The 17,794-nt window shown below is 44.3% G+C and overlaps 2 protein-coding genes across 12 annotated transcripts in view; one reads left to right on the forward strand and one right to left on the reverse strand.

Moving 5' to 3' along the window:
* Positions 1–15,280, forward strand: part of SDCCAG8 (SHH signaling and ciliogenesis regulator SDCCAG8) — a 208,088-nt gene extending 192,808 nt beyond the window's left edge. Inside the window, exons 17-19 of one of the 2 annotated variants that reach the window (XR_010599792.1) lie at positions 10,187–10,332; positions 11,951–12,142; positions 15,044–15,280. The gene's annotated coding sequence lies outside the window, so the exon portion shown is untranslated. Of the gene's footprint in view, positions 1–10,186; positions 10,333–11,950; positions 12,873–15,043 lie in introns of those variants that run through there. The other variant, XR_010599791.1, reaches the window with a different exon arrangement.
* The window catches only part of AKT3 (AKT serine/threonine kinase 3), a 303,148-nt gene that overhangs the window by 79,918 nt on the left and 205,436 nt on the right, over positions 1–17,794 (reverse strand). The gene's annotated exons all lie outside the window — the stretch shown is intronic.

The following is a 17,794-nucleotide window of genomic DNA, read 5'->3' on the forward strand; positions in this document are numbered from 1 at the left end:
GGTTGTCATCAGTGTGACCAGTGCATTTTTCCTTCTCTTGTTCTCCCCATTCCTTCCCTATTACCCTATCATAGGGCCCTCCATTTCAGGAGAGGAAGGGAAGCTTGATCTACTGGCCATCAACCACCGCCGCTGTCTTTAGCTCCTCTCTGACTCCTGTCTTAGGGGTTTTCTCTCTCCCCCTCCCCAACTACCTCCTCTCCTCACTTGGGCGCTCCAACTGCAGCAGGAGAGTCTAAGACTAACAAACATTTTAATATTCTTAAAGTATGCATTGCTTCCTAGCAGGCTGTTCATATGCTGGACCCCCAGCTACACTTCTCTTCACAGTCCAAAGCACAGCATACCAGAACTGATTCTGGTGCATTGAAATATGCTTATCTCCAGTGTTTATGGCTCTAGAGGACTTCTTATGCCACAACCCTTCACCCCAATATCCCCAGAGAGAATGGAGATAAGCAACCTAGACAAGCGGATTTCAATACACCTTCATAATGAAATGGAGAAAGGTATCACAGTGGAACATGGCCATAAAGAAGCCCTAAAAGCAATGCAGTTTAGAGGTACAATGTGTATATACATATATACAGGCATCCTGAAAAGTGCTGAGTTGTTCAAATTCTTTTAATGACTCATTTAAGAACCTTAAAAACTGTGTGACAAATAGAAGTTAATCATATGAATTCCTTCATATGAAAGACACTAATTTTAAGTGCACAGGACACAAATATTTACTCAGGACAGATACACTCAAAAGGCAAAATACAAAGAATCTTTTGTAACGAATCTTTTAAATAAACGGTAACCCAAAATTTTGTAAGAGTTCAATATAATGAATTATAGATCTGAATAATACACTATAGAGATAATTTAAGAGACACAGGTAAAGGAAATAAGAGGTTTTCCTCTGTGACTTGATAACAAAGATGCAGAGATAGAGGAAAGCTGTTCCAGACAAAAGAAGCTGCTGAGGAGAAGGATTTCACAATGACAAAACTGTATTGAGTTGCCAAAGGAGTGGTCAGATAAGTGAAGTGACCTGGAATGGAAGGAGAGAGACACAAGGCCCTGTAAGTCAGTTACAGTGAATGCAGAGATACAGGGGGGAAAAGATTTATTTAAAAAAGATAAATCCAAATTTACTTGGGACCTTGGAATGAACAAGGAGCCAGTGTAACTGTTTGGGCGTGGGGATGCACTTCTTTGTACTTGTGACAAAGCAGCCAGCAGCATCTGTACATGCTGGGGTCTGAAGGCCTAAGTCTTTTGGGAGAGGACAGAAAATGGAGTTGCAATAGCCAAGATAAGAGGTGATGAAGATAAACAGAAACGGTTGGATTATATCAGTACTACTTTAAAAAACCTTTATGTAGTTGCTCTATTGTTGAATGCTGAAATCGAAAGGGAGCAAATCTGAAACAGATAAATGGAGAAAAGACAGTTACCTACCTTTCATAACTGTTGTTCTTCGAGATGTGTTGCTCATGTCCATTCCAATAGGTATGTGTGCGTGCTGTGTGCACGACTGTAACAAGTTTTTCCCCTAGAGGTGGAGCCCCCTGGAGTGGTGCCTTTGTGACAGGTAAATATAGGTCCCTGCCGACCCGCCGCCTGCGCAGTCCCTCTTTGCTGGAACACTCTGACAGAGGGGAGGCGGGCGGGATTTGAAATGGACACAAGCAACATATCTTGAAGAACAACAGTTACGAAAGGTAGGTAACCGTCTTTTCCTCTTCGAGTGATTGCTCATGTCCATTCCAATAGGTGACTCCCAAGCAGTTTAGACGAAGGAGGGATCGGAGTTCACCGAGTTGTTGATTGCAGTACTGCCCTGCTAAATGCCGCATTCTCCCTTGCCTGTTTGGTGATGGCATAGTGCGACGTGAAGACCACGTTGCTGTCTTGCATATGTCCTGAACGGGGACTTGTGCGAGGAACACAGCAGAACATGTCTGCACTCTTGTGGAGTGTGCTGTCAACGCCGGGGCTGGGATCTTAGCCAGGTCATAGCACATTCTGATGCAGGACGTGATCCACAATAAGATGTGCTGGGACAAGATGGGAAGTCCTTTCATCCTCTCGGCGATTGCAACAAAAAGCTGTGGTGACTTACGAAACAGCTTTGTGCGTTCAATGTAGAAGGCTAGGGCATGCCTGACATCCAGGGAATAGAGTGTCTGCTCTTTGTTGCTGGCAGGAGGTTTAGGAAAAAATACCAGTAGAATATGTCCTGGTTAACATGGAACTGGGATACTATGTTGGGTAGGAACGCTGGCTGAGGGCGTAGCTGCACCTTGTCAAAGACCGTGTAGTGGGGCTCGGAAGTCAGCACTCTGAGCTCAGAGACCCTTCTGGCCAAGGTTATGACCACCAGAAAGGCCACCTTCCAGGAAAGGTAGGATATGGGGCAGGTGGCCAGAGGCTCGAAAGGGGGATCCAAGAGTCGGAAAGGACCAGATTAAGATCCCACTGGGGAACTGGCTGCCTCACCTGAGGGTAAAGCCTATCCAAGCCCTTAAACCGGCCCACCATGGGATTGCTAAAGACTGACCTGCCTGCCACACCCGGATAGAAGGTTTAGAGGGTAGAGGCTTGCTGTGGGGAGGTACTTTTCTGTAGGGACCAAAAGGAGAAACGCTTCCACTTTGCCAGGTACATTGTGCAAGTGGAGGGCTTCCCGTTCCACAACAAAACTTCCCTAATAGAGTCCGAGCACTGCAGTTCAAGCTGGTTCAGCCTTGGAGTTTCCATGCCATGAAGTGGAGGGACTCCAGGTTGGGGTGTTGTAGTTGGCCATGATCCTGTGTGATGAGGTCTGGGAGCATAGGAAGGGCCACTGGCCTGTTCACTGATAGGTTCAGCAGCATGGTGAATCAGTGCTGTCGGGGCCACGCTCGTGCTATGAGGATCACTGAAGCCCTGCCCTGCCGGATCTTGAGGAGGACCTTGTGTATGAGGGGGAAAGGTGGGAACGCAGGTGGTAGGTGAAAGGCATCCACTATGGAGCCGCGGCTCTGGTTCTGAAAGGAGCAAAACAGCTGACACTTTCTGTTGCTCCGCATTGTAAACAGGTCCACGCGGAGATAGCCCCACCTCTGGAAGATTTAAAGGGCAATGTCCGCTCTGAGTGACCACTCGTGAGTGTTGAATAAGCGGCTGAGGTGGTCCGCTAGTTCGTTCTGTGTTCCCGGCAGATATGAGGCCTGTAGCTGGATGAAGTGTGCGACGCAGAAGTCCCACAGTCGAAGAACTTCCTTGGCACGGGGAAAGGAGCAAAAACCACCCTGTTTGTTTATACAGAACATCTCTGTGGTGTTGTCTGTAAGTATTGAGACACATTTGCCCTAAAGATGGGCCTGGAACGTCTGGCAAGCCAGGCAAACCACTCTCAGCTCCCCAGCGTTGGTATGCAGCGAAAGTTCTGGCTGTGACCACATGCCTTGAGTTCTGATACTACCCAGGTGCGCTCCCCAGCCCATCTGCGATGCATCCGTGACCAGCGACAGTGAAGGCTGAGGCTTGGCAAAGGGTACTCCCCCACGGACCACCTGAGATTGAAGCCACCAACTGAGGGACTCGAGAATCTTGGGCGGAATGGTAACCAGTCTGTCCAGACCCCTGCTGGGTCTGTATACCCTTACCAACCAAGCCTGGAGGGGACAAAGGCACAACCTGGCGTGCTACAATACATATGTGCGGGCCACCATATGCCCCAGAAGCTTCATGCAGGTTCAGTTCAGTATGGAGGTTCTGGCCTGAGTGGAGTACAGAAGAGCCCCAATGAACGCTATCTTCTGGGTTGGAACCAGTGTAGACTTAGACCAGTAGTGGGCAACCTGCGGCCCATCAAGGTAATCTGCACGGCCGGCCACAGCTCCCAGTGGGCATGGTTTGCTGTTCTTGGTCAATGGGAGCTGTGGGAAGTGGTATCCAGCACATCCCTGTGGCCCGCACCACTTCCTGCAGCTCCCATCGGCCGGGACTGGCGTATCACGGTCACTGGGAGCTGTGGGCGGCCATGCAAATGTAAACCAACTGCCTGGCGGCCCACCAGCAGATTACCCTGTCAGGCCGCAGGTTCCCCCACACTGACTTAGACAGAATGAGCCCCAGCCTGCCGAAAATAGTTCGTGCCAGAGCCATATGCTCCAGCACGTGCACTCAGGAATTGCCCTGGATGAGCCAATCGTCCAGGTACGGGAAGGCCTGTACCCAGCGTTTGCACAGGAAGGCTGCCACAACTGCCACTTTGTGAACATGCATGGGGCTGTTGAAAGTCCGAATGGTAGTGGGGTGAACTGATAGTGCAGGCCGCTGACTATGAATCTCAGGAATCTCCTGTGTGCCGGAATAATTGATATATGAAAGAACGTGTCCTTCAAGTCGAGGGCAGCGTACCAGTCCTCCAGATCCAGAGAAGGAAAGATGGTGGCCAGAGAGACCATAAGAAACTTCAGCTTTCTTATGAACGTGTTGAGGTTTCGCAGATCCAGGATAGGCCTGAGCCCACCCTTGGCCTTGAGGATGAGGAAATATCAGGAGTAGAGCCCCCTGCCCTTGAACTCCTGAATAACCTCTTCTATTGCCCCCAGCATGAGGAGTGATTGCACCTCCTGTAGCAGAAGTTGCTCATGAGAGAGTCCCTGAAGAGGGATGGGGAAGACTGGTGGGAGGGCACAGAATTGGATACAATATCCCACCCCACCATGCTCAAGACCCAGCAATCTGAAGTAATTTGGACCCAAGGACGCAAAAATGGGACAGACGATTCATAAAGGGAGGGAAAGGATCTGGGATTTGGGCTGGCGCTCTGTCCCCAGGCGCATCTTCAAAAGTTTGGCTTAGAGCCGGGGGGCTGCTTGGAGCCCTGACTCTGGCCGGACACTATGGGGACACCTCCTGTTGTTTCTGCCCCTCCTTCAATTATAGTCCTGCCTGGGGGGACCTGGATAGAATCGTGAGGGGGCTGAGGCTTGAAGGGTTTTCTCTGGGGTGCTGGTGTGTGAATTTCCAGAGACTTAAGGATTGCTCACAAGTCCTTGAGACTGTGCAGTCTCGAGTCTGTCTTGTCGGTGAACAGCCCATCACAGTCAAATACGAGGTCCTGTCTGGTGTTCTGGATCTCTGTCAGGAGTCCCAAGACCTGTAGCCATGAGCTACGCCTCATTGTGACACCCATAGCCATGGTTCACGCTGACGAGTCGGCGGAGTGCAGAGCAGCCTGGAGGAAGGTTCTAGCCACCACCCTGCCCTCTTCCAGGACTGCAGCAAATTCCTGTCGGGATTCTGACGGAAGCAGCTCCTGAAATTTAGAGAGGGCATTCCAAGAGTTGTACGCATAGCCACTAAATACCGCCTGCTGGTTGGAAATTCGAAGCTGGAACCCCCCAGTCAAGTACACCTTTCGACCAAAGAGGTCCAGCTTTTTAGCGTCTTTATTCTTAGGGGCAGGCCCCAACTGCCCCTGCTGCTCTTTGTGGTTTGCTGCGTCCACTACCAAGGTCTCGGGTGGGGGGTGGGTGAAGAAGTGCTCGTACCCCTTCTGAGGGACAAAGTAATGCTGCTCTCCTCCCCTGGCTGTAGGTGGTATAGAGCCTGGGGTTTGCCAGAGCACCTTCGTGGTGTTCTGAATGTTTTTTTATAAGTGGCAGTGCCACCTTGGAGGAACCCTCCAGGACGAGTATGTCCACCATAGGGTCCGAGTCTTCCACCCCCTCCTCCATTGCCATGTTGAGGTTCTGGGCCACCCTCCTAAGGAGGTCCTGGTGGGCTTTCATGTCCATCGCTGGAAGGGACGTGGTAGTGCCCGCCACTGCCTCATTGGGTGAGGAAGAAGACGAGGCTCAATGTGGGACGGGGTCTTCCTGCCCCTCCGGTTCCCTGGTGACTTGCTCACAGACATCCATCGTTGCTGCTACTGGTGGTACGGGAACCGCCATCGTTGGCGTCTCTGACCTGGCACTCGATGCAGGAGGCCCGGGGTCTGAACCCCATGGTAGGTCCTCGGGAGCCCAGTCTGATCTGGGACAACAGACGTCGCAGAAGGAGGGGCACGAGCAATGGAGACCACCGATGCTGCCAGTGCCGGAAGTGGTGCAGCAGCGGGTTCTTGCGCTGCCTGCACCTGATCCTGTGCATGGAAATAGGAGGCCGGGAATGGTGCCATCATGACAATTAAGTCCCGCACGGCCTCAAACGTGTCTGGTGTGGAGAGGTGGTCCAGGTCCTCCTCCAACACTTCCCAGACTGGAAAGTCCACCCACACCAGACTCAACAGATCCTCTCCTCCACCCTTCAAGGCTGGAGTCAACAATGTCGGGACCGACGGACCAGCCTTCTGATGTCCCAATGTGGGATGCACTACACTGGAGTCCTGTCCGCTCTTCTTGACAGGGGAGCGGCCTTGTTCCGCCTTCTTCTTCTTATGCAGCACTGGGGATTGTGATTGGTGCCACACCGATGAGCCGGCCTTCCGCACAGGGGAGAGGACTGATGCTCCTTATGCGGGTCTTCCCTCGGTGCTGAGATGTCCCGAGGCCGGTGCGCTGTGAACTGAGGCTGCCGGTGCCGGCTCTTGAGTCAGTTGGGGCCAGAGAGTGGACTCCATCAAGAGGAGCTTGAGGCAATAGTCTCTCCCCCCTCTTAGTTCTGGGCTTAAAGCCTCTGCAGATGGTGCACTTGTCTTACAAATGACCCTCTCCCAGGCACTTCAGACATGCGGCTTGCGGATCCGCTCTTGGAATAGGCTTACCACACCTAAGGCACGACTTGAACCCCTGGGGCTGCGGCATGCCCCGGCGACAGGGGAAAATATTTTTTGGGGGGGACCCCCACCTTAAACTGACTAACTAAGATAGTGAAGGATAACAACCATATACAAAGCAACAGAGAGTCCTGTGGCACCTTTAAGACTAACAGATGTATTGGAGCATAAGCTTTCGTGGGTGAATACCCACTTCGTCAGAAGCATGTACAGACCAAATACAGGGAAAACCACTAGGAAGCACTTGCTAAAGCAAGAGACCAGATGCTCCAACGACGGTCAGTGGCGGTAAGAAGGAACTGAGCAGGTGCCGGGTTGGTAGGGACCTATATACACCACCACAAAGGCGCCACTCCAGTGGGCTCCACAGCCGACCCCACAGGTACTGCTAGGGTAAAAATTTCAGACAGTCTTGCACACAGCACGCACACACACCTATTCGAATTGACATGAGCAATCACTTGAAGAAGAATAGTATTTCATACAAGCCACAAATGATCACCGAGGCCAAGAGCTTAGCAGAATTCAAAAAAGAAGAGGACCTATATGGATAATGAGAATATCCAGATGTATACTAGTCCTGATTTTTTTTTCCTTTTAAAAACATCCTAAGTGAAATAAACCCTCATACTTTAGGGCACCAGGCAATCTAACCTTTGAAAGTTAAGGAAAAGTTTCTTCCTATGACCAGGTTATTCCGTAACTGTCTTCTAACAGAGCTTCTTGCACCTTCCTCTGAAGCATTTGATACGGGCCACAGTAAGAGACAAAACACAGACCAGGTGAACCACTGGTCTGGGTCAGTATGGCAATTCCAATGGCCCCGTGTCAATGTATACACTCGAATACTTAGTCTTCACTATCATTAAAGATTAGTAGTATGTGAAAATGTATATTACTAAGGGCATATATATAACTAAGATCAAGAATAGTAAGTTTTAACTCATGCTATTTATACATCAATTATATTTACTTATGCCAAAACACAGAGACTCATCAGATACTCTTTATTATATCAGAATTTGATATTTTCAAGTAAAAGGTGAGATTTTGGAGAGTGTAAAATTAAACTAATTTCCTGTATACATACATGTGACCAAATGAACTAAAATTACTTCTGCTTTTTAAGATTAAATATTGTATGAGTAGGAGACTGTAGCAAGCGATTCGCTGAAAAACTGAATATCAATTTGTGATGTTTAGAATCTTTTAATCACCATTTTCTCTAACTTAGAGGAAAGGTAAATTTTTCACATATGCGGTCATTTCTACTGTTAGCATTTTTCTTGTAATGACAGCAAAATAAATAAAACAATGACACAATGGTACCTATACTTCACATAAGATGAGGTGTGGACTGAATGTATGAGTTAGAAAATGGCAATGGAGAAAAAAAAACTTTCATTTTCTGAACAAGGCATTATCACATGGCCAATAGCTGGAATGTACTATATGTGGGGCTTTACCTAATAATAATAAAAAGTATGAGCAATCTTTTGCTGCATTCCCACAACAGCAACAAAACAGTAGTACAAAGAAAGAGCCAAATGTGATTTTTAACTTCTTTTTACATAAAATAATAAATAAGCATAAAAACTGGATTAACTGCCTCGCGAACCCGCATATTACCAGCCGGGTTCTCATCCCCAGCTGGCAAAACTGGCAACCCTTTATTTTTGTTTAAATACCTGGTTTACAGCCAACCAGAGAAGCAAGTGCATTCAAAGGTTTTAGTTTAGGAAAAAGAGCAATAAAAAAATAATGTAAAATTATGGAAAATGTGTGTCAGTTTATAATATAAATTTAATAACATATAAAATTAAGTCATAGTAAAAACACATGAAATTAATTTTTTTCTTTACATCAGAAATATTATGTGCACAATTCTATCTTAAGAATTTTTCAGAATTTACAGAATGTGGAAAGTTAATGGCACTGGTTAGTGCTCAATACCTCTTAGGATCAAATCTATATTAAGTGTATATGTACAAGAGTGAGTGTTTATGTAAGTATTTTCTCCTAATGCTACAGTATCTTCAACCAATTCTTAAATCTTTTTTTTTTTAATTGTATGCATCTTAAGATCAGGAATGCTTCAGCTCAATTGGTTATACACACCTTTTAGAGTTGCACTGCCTGTAAAGCTTAAAGGAGCATGACAAAAAGTTAAGTAGTTTACAAATGTCATAAGAAAAGTATTTTAAGATTGTTCATGAGTACAGCACAGAATTGCAAAGAAACAGAAAGAAAATATAGAAATGATGACTATGCTGAATATATACTGAACAGCTGCATTTTCTTGAATCAGGGTGCCTATTTAAGTCATATGCTTGGTACCTCCCTCCCCTAAACGAAGTGTACACTACTCAAGCTAAACAAGTCATTCAAGTACACTTTTGTCTTTTACACCTCCTGTTCAAAGGGCATAAGAGCCTTCTAGAAGATCAGTGAGCTACAGTGTGTGTGATTTCAGTATGCAGAAGACAGCAAGCTCTACTACATCATATCAAGTCATTGTAGCTGGCTTACTTACCTAGTGTTTGATGGAGAAGCAAGCTGACTGAGGGTCAACTTGGATAAAACTGTGGGCTGTGGAAAGACTCAAGAAATGAGATATTATGGGCTTCCTTAAATGAGGGAGCATGCCTGTCATTTGTTACCATGGGTCACAACTTAAAGATTATGTTGGGTTGCTTACCTACTCCTGTATGTCTTGATAGCAGTAAGAGCCATTTGAATTTGACTAGAAGATTATCAGTCTGATCCTCATGAAGGCCTTAAAGTGGCCGTAAATTAAATTTACGATTAAATTGTGATGATTATTAAACGTTAACAGACTCTGGAATGACTCTAAAATGTATAGTCTTATTTGTATCTAACACAGGGCATAGTATGGGTTGCACATGTGCTTTAACAAGAACCTGCACAAATACTGCTAAGGCGTACTATGGTGGACCCCAGGTTCCCACCCAGTAAGGAAGCGATTAAAGAGCTATTCTGCGCACAATCAGCACCAAACTGGTGCTCCTGTGAGGACTGTCAAACCTGGAGAGGGGCAGCTCCTTATATGGTAGAATCCAAGCCCAGTGTGGGGTGGCATTCAGAGAGAAGCAGAGCTTGAACTCCTAGGCCCCACAAAGCAGGGCTGCTTACCAGAATAGATCCTGAAGAACCTCTGCTGCCTGGATCCCCTGAAGAGATGAAGGGGACCATCTTTACTTTTGGGGGGGGAAGAAAGCATTATTTGTTTGTTTTTTTTAGAGCCCAGGGTGCATAGCCCAGACTCCCCCCAGACACACAGGGGGTTAGGAACCCAATCGCCCCCCACAGAGACCATTTCTCTTCAGTCTTGTGAGGAACAGTGGAGTTAGCCCAGACGGTTTTGTGGGCTGCAGGATTATTTTATTTGCCTTTTTCATTTAGAACTGCAGGTACGCCTAGAAGGGCTTCATAAGACATACAGTTTAAGGATTGCACTTGGCACTTCAAATCAGGGCTACAGTGATGCCAGAAAAAGATGTCTGGAATGAGAGAGGCGTCCATCCCCACAGCAAGGGAATGCCCTACAGGTATATCCAACAACAAAATATTTGCTTCAAGAATATGCAGTTACTTATGAGCTCTTACAGATGTTTTATGGACACTGGACAGTATTGTAATTTCAAACAGGGTTAAGCTGTTGATTTGCATAAGAACTTCAATTTTCACTGTGCTTAAAAGGCTAACAAACCTAATTATGTTATTATATAGATACAGCAAAATACCAGTACCAGCTAACAAAATTTATTTAAATAAGTAGGCAGCTATATTTCAGATCTGACTCAGATATCTGATACATAAAATGACTTTTTAAAGCAAAAATTCAAGAAAAAATAAATTGCGCCATAGTTATACTTTTATCATTTTCGACAGTAAATATATCATTAAACACAGTCCACACCCGAGGCCATCAATCTCTAGAAAACCATTCTCACCTTTTCTCTATCCAGCTGCAATAGTGAGTCGATCAAATGTATTTAATGGTTTTAGTGAGTTCACCATCTGCTAACCGAGTGGAGTTTTAAGACAAATGCTATCAGCCATTTACAGTAGTGACTGACTATGTTATGGGACACTGCTTTACAGTTTTCCAAAAACCCTTGCTACTGCCCTGGCATGGAAATTATGAACCAGAAAAGGGTCTGAAGGCACCCTTCATAGAAAGGAGCATATATCCGCACACAACTAGTAAGCACTGATTAATGTAGTGTTGTTGCTACTGCTTCTTGAGAGATTCAAGCCCCTACTGGCTTCTCAAAGTCTTCTTCCTGATTATAGGAGACAAGCTCATGCAATCCATAGTGTATTTACCATACGGTACCAAAAAGCAATCTGATGATTTTAATTTTTTTTAACTCTGCTAATCTAAGACAAACACTCCTGTGACCATGAGAATGAAAGACTCTACATCCCATTGTCAGTCTCTTACAAACTGTTGTTCATAAGATGATTTATTTTTTAAAGGCAACAGAAAAATCACTTTCACACTGTTGTGTGCATTAATCATTAATGTCATAAAAGAAGACTTCTTGGGGTGCTGAACACCTCTGTCATTCACTCTACTCACAGTCCCTCTCAACTCTCTAGAGATATGCATTATAAGACAATGCAGACCCTGACATATCTTATTGCTCAATCAATTCTGACAGAACAGATGGGAAAAGATTAAAACAACTAAACAAACTGTCTGCACACCTATGTTGTGAAAGAAAACTGAGAACTTGGATACACCAATTTACAGTTAATTCAGGGTGAAAAAACTGTTTTCAATTAACCTTACAGTTCAGGTGAATAGTATGCACCTAATAATTTCTACTAACACTTCACACATTCTTATCACTTCAGTTGTTGGTCTGTTAGCAAATATTCACCACCCATATATTTTTCAATAAAAGTTAAAAATATATTTGTTATAACTTTGTATGAATTGTGGCAACTGTTGCAGCAACGAGAAAGCATATAATTTAAAGCTCTGATCAACAGTGGTGATAACTATTTTATAAAACAGTCTCAGACACCTACCACTTAAATAAAGTAAGAAAGTCACACATACAGAAAGTTGTGGTGGTGTCTGATAGAACCTGCAGGGATAGAACCTGGGACCATGGGGGTTGTGGGCCACTAACATCTCTCTCTGCATCACCACAGGAGGACCTGTGAGGCTGGGCTCAACAGGCAGTACCACCCAACAGGACCTGAGTGGCAGCCCCTCACAACCCACTGATTGGCTGGTACTAGTACTTAAACCAGGAACCCAGGAATGGAGCTGCCTTAACAACAACATACACTGCCTGCCCATCTCTGCTTGCGATAGACCCTAGATTCTGGCATCTGATCCTGGTTTGTCCTCGATTGTGTTATTCGATTGTCTGTAACCTGGAGCCTGATCTCGATCTCTTGGTAACCTGACCCTGCCTGATGCCTGACTCTCGGTTTGCCCTCTGGCCTGTTTCAGACTCTGACCTCCCAATATCCTGGCTCTGCCTGCCCCCAGATGACTGATTCTCAATCTGCTCACTGGCCTGTCTCGGACTCTGACCTCCTGGTATCTGACTCAGTCTGAATCCCAACTCCTGCTCAGACCAGTAGGTCTGACTGCCCACATGCTGGTTGGTAGTGTCAATCAAATTATGAGTTCTGTGAGTTTAATTGTATCCAAAGAATGATAAATCTCCCAACTTTGTAGTTTGAAAAAATTGAATATCGACTTTATCTTTGGCCTGAGGAGTTGATAGAGACTTCTCCAGAGTTCTTGCCAAACTGAGAGATGGGTATGTGGGATCTCAGTAGGAGAGGAGCCATTTTTCCCCATTTAGCCAGTTTCCTCAGGCATTTCCCCTCACATGATTTGGCAGTCCTGCTCAGGAGTTTTTCCTATTCACTTTTAGGAGTAAAGTTCCTCTTTTCTCCCTCCCTCTCGTTACGATATCTTAAAATACTTAATAACACAGAATAAACTGGCTACTGTAAAACAGCAAACTTTTCATTTTTCATCCATTAAAAGACATGGAGCTTTTTCAACAACTGTCACAGTAAGAACTTACTGTGCTCTTACATGAGTTTAAAAACCCCTGTCAGAGCAAAAAAACAATGAGATACCAACCTAAACATGCAACTCCCTACAAGAAACAATAACTGCAACAGATTAAAAAAGGTGAATAATGTTAGGAAATTACACAGAATTTTTTTTTCCCCAGTAAAAGACCACAGTACTGCAACAGCAGGGTTTGCCTACTCAAGAAAAATCAAATCCTCAGAGCTAATATGGAGACAATGGATAATAAAGTAAGAGGGAGAAACATTCGTATTGTAGGATTACAAAATAATCTTCATGGATATCTCTCAGCTGGGGTGACTGTGCAAATGGTTACTGGAGGCTTCAGATCCACAGAACCTATGATTCCTCCTTCAGTTTGATATCATTAGCTATTCCCAGATTAGGAAAATTGAGCGATTTATAGCCCTATTTGGAGTCTTAATAACACACACTTCCATCTATGAGATGCAAGACAAGCTGGAGAAATAATGAATACAGATACTTCTGCAAGATTATTTTTCCTGAGTAATTCACCATTCTTGTTGAGAAGATGTAGCACCTTGGCCAGTGTCTTAAAAAAACAAACAAACAAACAAACAAACAAAAAGGAGAGAGAGATATTTTGGGCTTTTACCTTGTAGTTCTCAGAAAAACTAAGGACTGTTGGTGGAGGACACACTTACATTTGCATTATCACATGGAACCTATTGAAAGTTGTACCCAGATGATAAAAGACATTGCCAGTACTGATGAACTAAATTAATTAAAAGAACATTACATTCATAAAAGCTTATCTTAATTTTATAGGAAACTGTCATATTTAATTGTTTTCGACAAAAATGTGGTTTATATTAGAAAACTGATCCCTACTTTGAAGTACTGGGTGTACAAGATAGTTATAGACAGAATGTGGAACTGAAATGTCTTCTACTTTTGTTTTTTATTTTTGGATGTTTTTAGCATATTCGTTACATCTTTAAGAGGAAAGATGTCTGACACTGGTTGTGGACAATTAGGCTGCATGTCTGGTGAGATTAGCCAGACTGCATGAAGATTCAGAAGTACTTACATTAGAACACTCGTATCTGGCCTAGGGAGAAAGCTGTGAATAACTCTTCTTCTACTCTTGTAGGTGCTGTTGTGAGTGTTCAAATGTACAAATATTTTCTCATGTCAACGCTGCGTGACCTTTTGATCTTGCTGCTGCTGTTTGCAAATAAGTGATGTTACTGATCTGTGTATCCTGCCTTGCCTAAATTTCATCACATTGACCTCAAGGCCCCTTAGTTTAATGCTAAGCTGACAAAAATGCTGGCCCTTAAATTATTAGCATTCATTTTATGACTCAGGTAGGTGCATGAGAAAGACCAATGTCCACAATACTATAACAAACTATAACAGAAAGGGGGGAAAAGGAGACTTGCTTGAAATTTCACAAGTACAAAATTTCAAGGAAAAATGGAATTTTTTCTATTTTCACATGCTTCAAAGTGAAAAATAACTTTTCAGCTTAAAATTTTGCTGTAAAGTGATTAGCAACTATTATTGTGTTCTTATATGTATTGTGACCAGATTATGCATGTTAGTACCTTGGGAGACCTACATAGTATGGAATGTATTTAAATTAGGAAAAAATAAATTTTAAAAATCAATGTAAATTGAAGCAAAATGTAGGTAAGCAGAATACAGTTAACTAAATTTCAGTTTGTCCAAGACAACAGGGCCAACACCTCTATGCTTGTGAAAATTCCATGAGATCATTGATGACAAGTGATCAGAACTTGGAGTTTTTGGTGTCATCCAGAAATTACCACCTAACAGCAAAGTGCTCCCAACCACCATGATAGGGCAGTGGTTCAGTATGGATTCAGAATAATATGAAGGGTGTCATTCAACTGAATCACTAATGCCATTTTCTATAGTTTCCTGAGTTTTTCTTGGCGGTTTCCTATTCAGGTACTCATTAGTCTAGATTTTGCTTGGTTTATGAGATCAAATATACCGCATCCAGGCAAGTTTTGTAATAAATGAGGTAGAAATGGAGGTTAGTAACCTGTAACTGGAGGTTCTTCAAGATGTGTGGTCCATTTCTGTTCCCCACATTGGTACACATGACCATCATGCACCTAAGACCAGAGATTTTAGGTAAGCAGCATTTGTTGGTTTGCATATGCCCAGTTGTTCTCCTTTTGTTTTGAACCCAGGCACAAGGGGCAGTGTGGACCAGTGCTTCTCCAGTTTCTTCCCCTACCGTGAATCCAGTTATAAGTTGCAACAGAGGGAATGGAGAGCGGGTAGTGGAAAACAGATAGGGACTGCACATCTCAAAGAACCACCAGTTACAAGTAAGTAATCTCAATTTTTTCATTGAGCGATGGTCTCTATATTTATTCCACACATGGGAGATTAGCAAGCAAGAGTCAACAGGAGGTGGAAGCGAGGATGCAGAAGTGATGGCTGACTGTAATACTGCTATCCCCACAATTGTATCTGTAGTAGAAGATTAGACCAAAGCATAACGTCTTGTGAAGGTGCCTAAGCAGCTTCAGGTAGCTGCCCTACATATCTCTAATACAGGTATATCTCTCAGAGATGCACGCAGCAAGGTTGTTTTTGCTCTGATGGAATGGGCTCTCACCATCTCAGGTGAACCAGTTGGTAACATAGGATAATGTAGCCAGAGATTCATTTAGAAAGTCTCTGAACAGACATAGCTTGACCTCGATTTCTCTGCTATGACAAAAAAAAGTCTAAGTGTCTTTCTAACTGCTTTTGTTCTTTGCGGATAAAAGGCCACTGCTCTTCAGACAACTAGATAATGAAGCCTTCTCACCTCATCAGAGGCATGTGGTTTTGGAAAAAACTATCAGTAAGTGGATGGTGTGACTTCTGTGAAATTCTGAAATTGCTACAGGGATGAATTTCAGGAGGCAGCAAAGGGAGACCTTTATGGAATGTAATATATAGTCGGTCTGCCATGACTGTTCCCAGCTTACTGACCCATCTGGCTGATGCGATGATGATTAGGAAGACAACTTTAATCGTGAAATGAATATAGAACATGCAGCTAAAGATTCAAAGGGAGGTTTGGTGAGACATGAAAGAATGGTGGAAAGGATCTAATAAGACCCTTCAGGAATCTAGTCATCCTGAGATGAGTGAAGCTGATGTGGTCATTGATGCAGGGGATGAAAAGCATTAATTGCTACTCAGTGAGCCCGCAGGGAAATAACAGTGAGGGTCTTACGAGTAAATAGATTTTCTAGAATGGCAGGGATCACAGTGGACTCTGAAGGTACCTGGCCTTGTTGTGCCCAAAAGGATAAACACTTCCACTTAACTGAATATCATCTCCTGGTAGAATCCTTCCTGCTTTGGTTGAGGATGGATTGAACTGCCCTGAAATATGAATCCTCTACATCTGATTGTACAGTTCTGTGGTGAGTATCTTGGTGTTGCACTGGAGCAGAATGTAACCTTTCAACACCTCGAGAACAACCATGATAAGGTGAGTTCTTGTGTCATGCTTATTAGGAAATTGGCCAGACCATCATGGGGTTCCAGTCCACGGACCTTACGAACCACAACAATTGCCTTAGTATATTCTGCGGCTGAATACTGTGTGCCAGCATCATCTCACAGCAGTCACACTAACCTCCTTGATACTCAACTAAATAACGCCACGCGCATAGTGTCAGGGATACTCAAATTGGCTCCGGTCAACTGCCTCCCAGTCCTATCACACATCCAGCCTCCACAGATTAGAAGAGCTACCCAGACATCTCATTTTCTCAACCATGTCAATGCAAACATGAGGATCCCGTTGCCCAATGACCTACAGAACCCCCCCAAAGATAAGATTAAAATCCCACAAATCTCTATGGAACTGCATCAAGACCCTTATACTGAACTACAATGCTGAGGCTCAATGGAGAGCCACATGGAGCGTTTCGACCACTCAAAACAAAACAGCTTGGTTGACCCTGTCAAGGAACCACCGAATTTTGATTTATGTTGGAAAGACTGGTGCAGATTGAATTGTATCAGTACATCTCATAGGAGATGTGACAAACCCTCTTTAAATGGAAAATTAGCCAAACACCTGTATGCAACTGTGGTCACCAGGCACAAACGATGGAGCACATCATATCTGAGTGTTCCCTTCGTTCTTTTGCCGGAGGCTTGAAGGACATTCACCAGCTCACTGCTGTGGCAATGTACTGGCTATCAAATCCAGATATAAATTTGTAATTGTTGCTACCTACCCAAGCCATATGAAAGAAGAAGTCTACACCATCAAAATACCACGCCTTGAGTTGCAGTGGCTCTGGACTGAGATGCTTGATAGTGGAATTGTGTTGTGTTAGCAGGTCCGGAAATGGTCAGATGTTGACGGGCATACGGTTTGAAAGTCTCACTTGTTCCCTGTTCCAGAACCATGTCAGCTAGCTGGACATAACAAGGATGACCCAAGCCCTGTTTTGATAGATTTTCTACAGAACCTGTGGTATTAATGAGATGAGAGGGAAGGCATACCTGAGATGATCCTTCCATGGTAGCATAAGGGCATCTCACTTTGAGCCCCTGTCTAGAGCTGCTCTGGAGCCGTACAGGAGACACTTTTTGTTTGCCTGAGAGGCAAAAAGGTCCCAAGACAGCATTCCCCACTGATTAAAAGCCTTATTCAGAACCAAATTGTGAATCTCCCACTTGTAGTCCATGAAAAAATGTCTGCTGGGGAGTTCTGCACTCCTGGTAATTATGCTGCAGAAAGGATTATATGATGTCTGAAACACCAATTCCAATGGTTGGCTGTCTCTCCCACAAAGGAAGGGATCTTGTTCTCCCTTGCTTGTTTATATAGGAGACAGGTTGTCATATTGCCTTACATTATTTGGATATGCCGGGATTGGCTGCAGGCCTGACAGACAGCTCTTAGTTCCAGTAAAGGGCAA

The sequence above is a fragment of the Chrysemys picta genome, chromosome 3, assembly GCF_011386835.1.
Source record: "Chrysemys picta bellii isolate R12L10 chromosome 3, ASM1138683v2, whole genome shotgun sequence".
NCBI lineage: Eukaryota > Metazoa > Chordata > Testudines > Emydidae > Chrysemys > Chrysemys picta.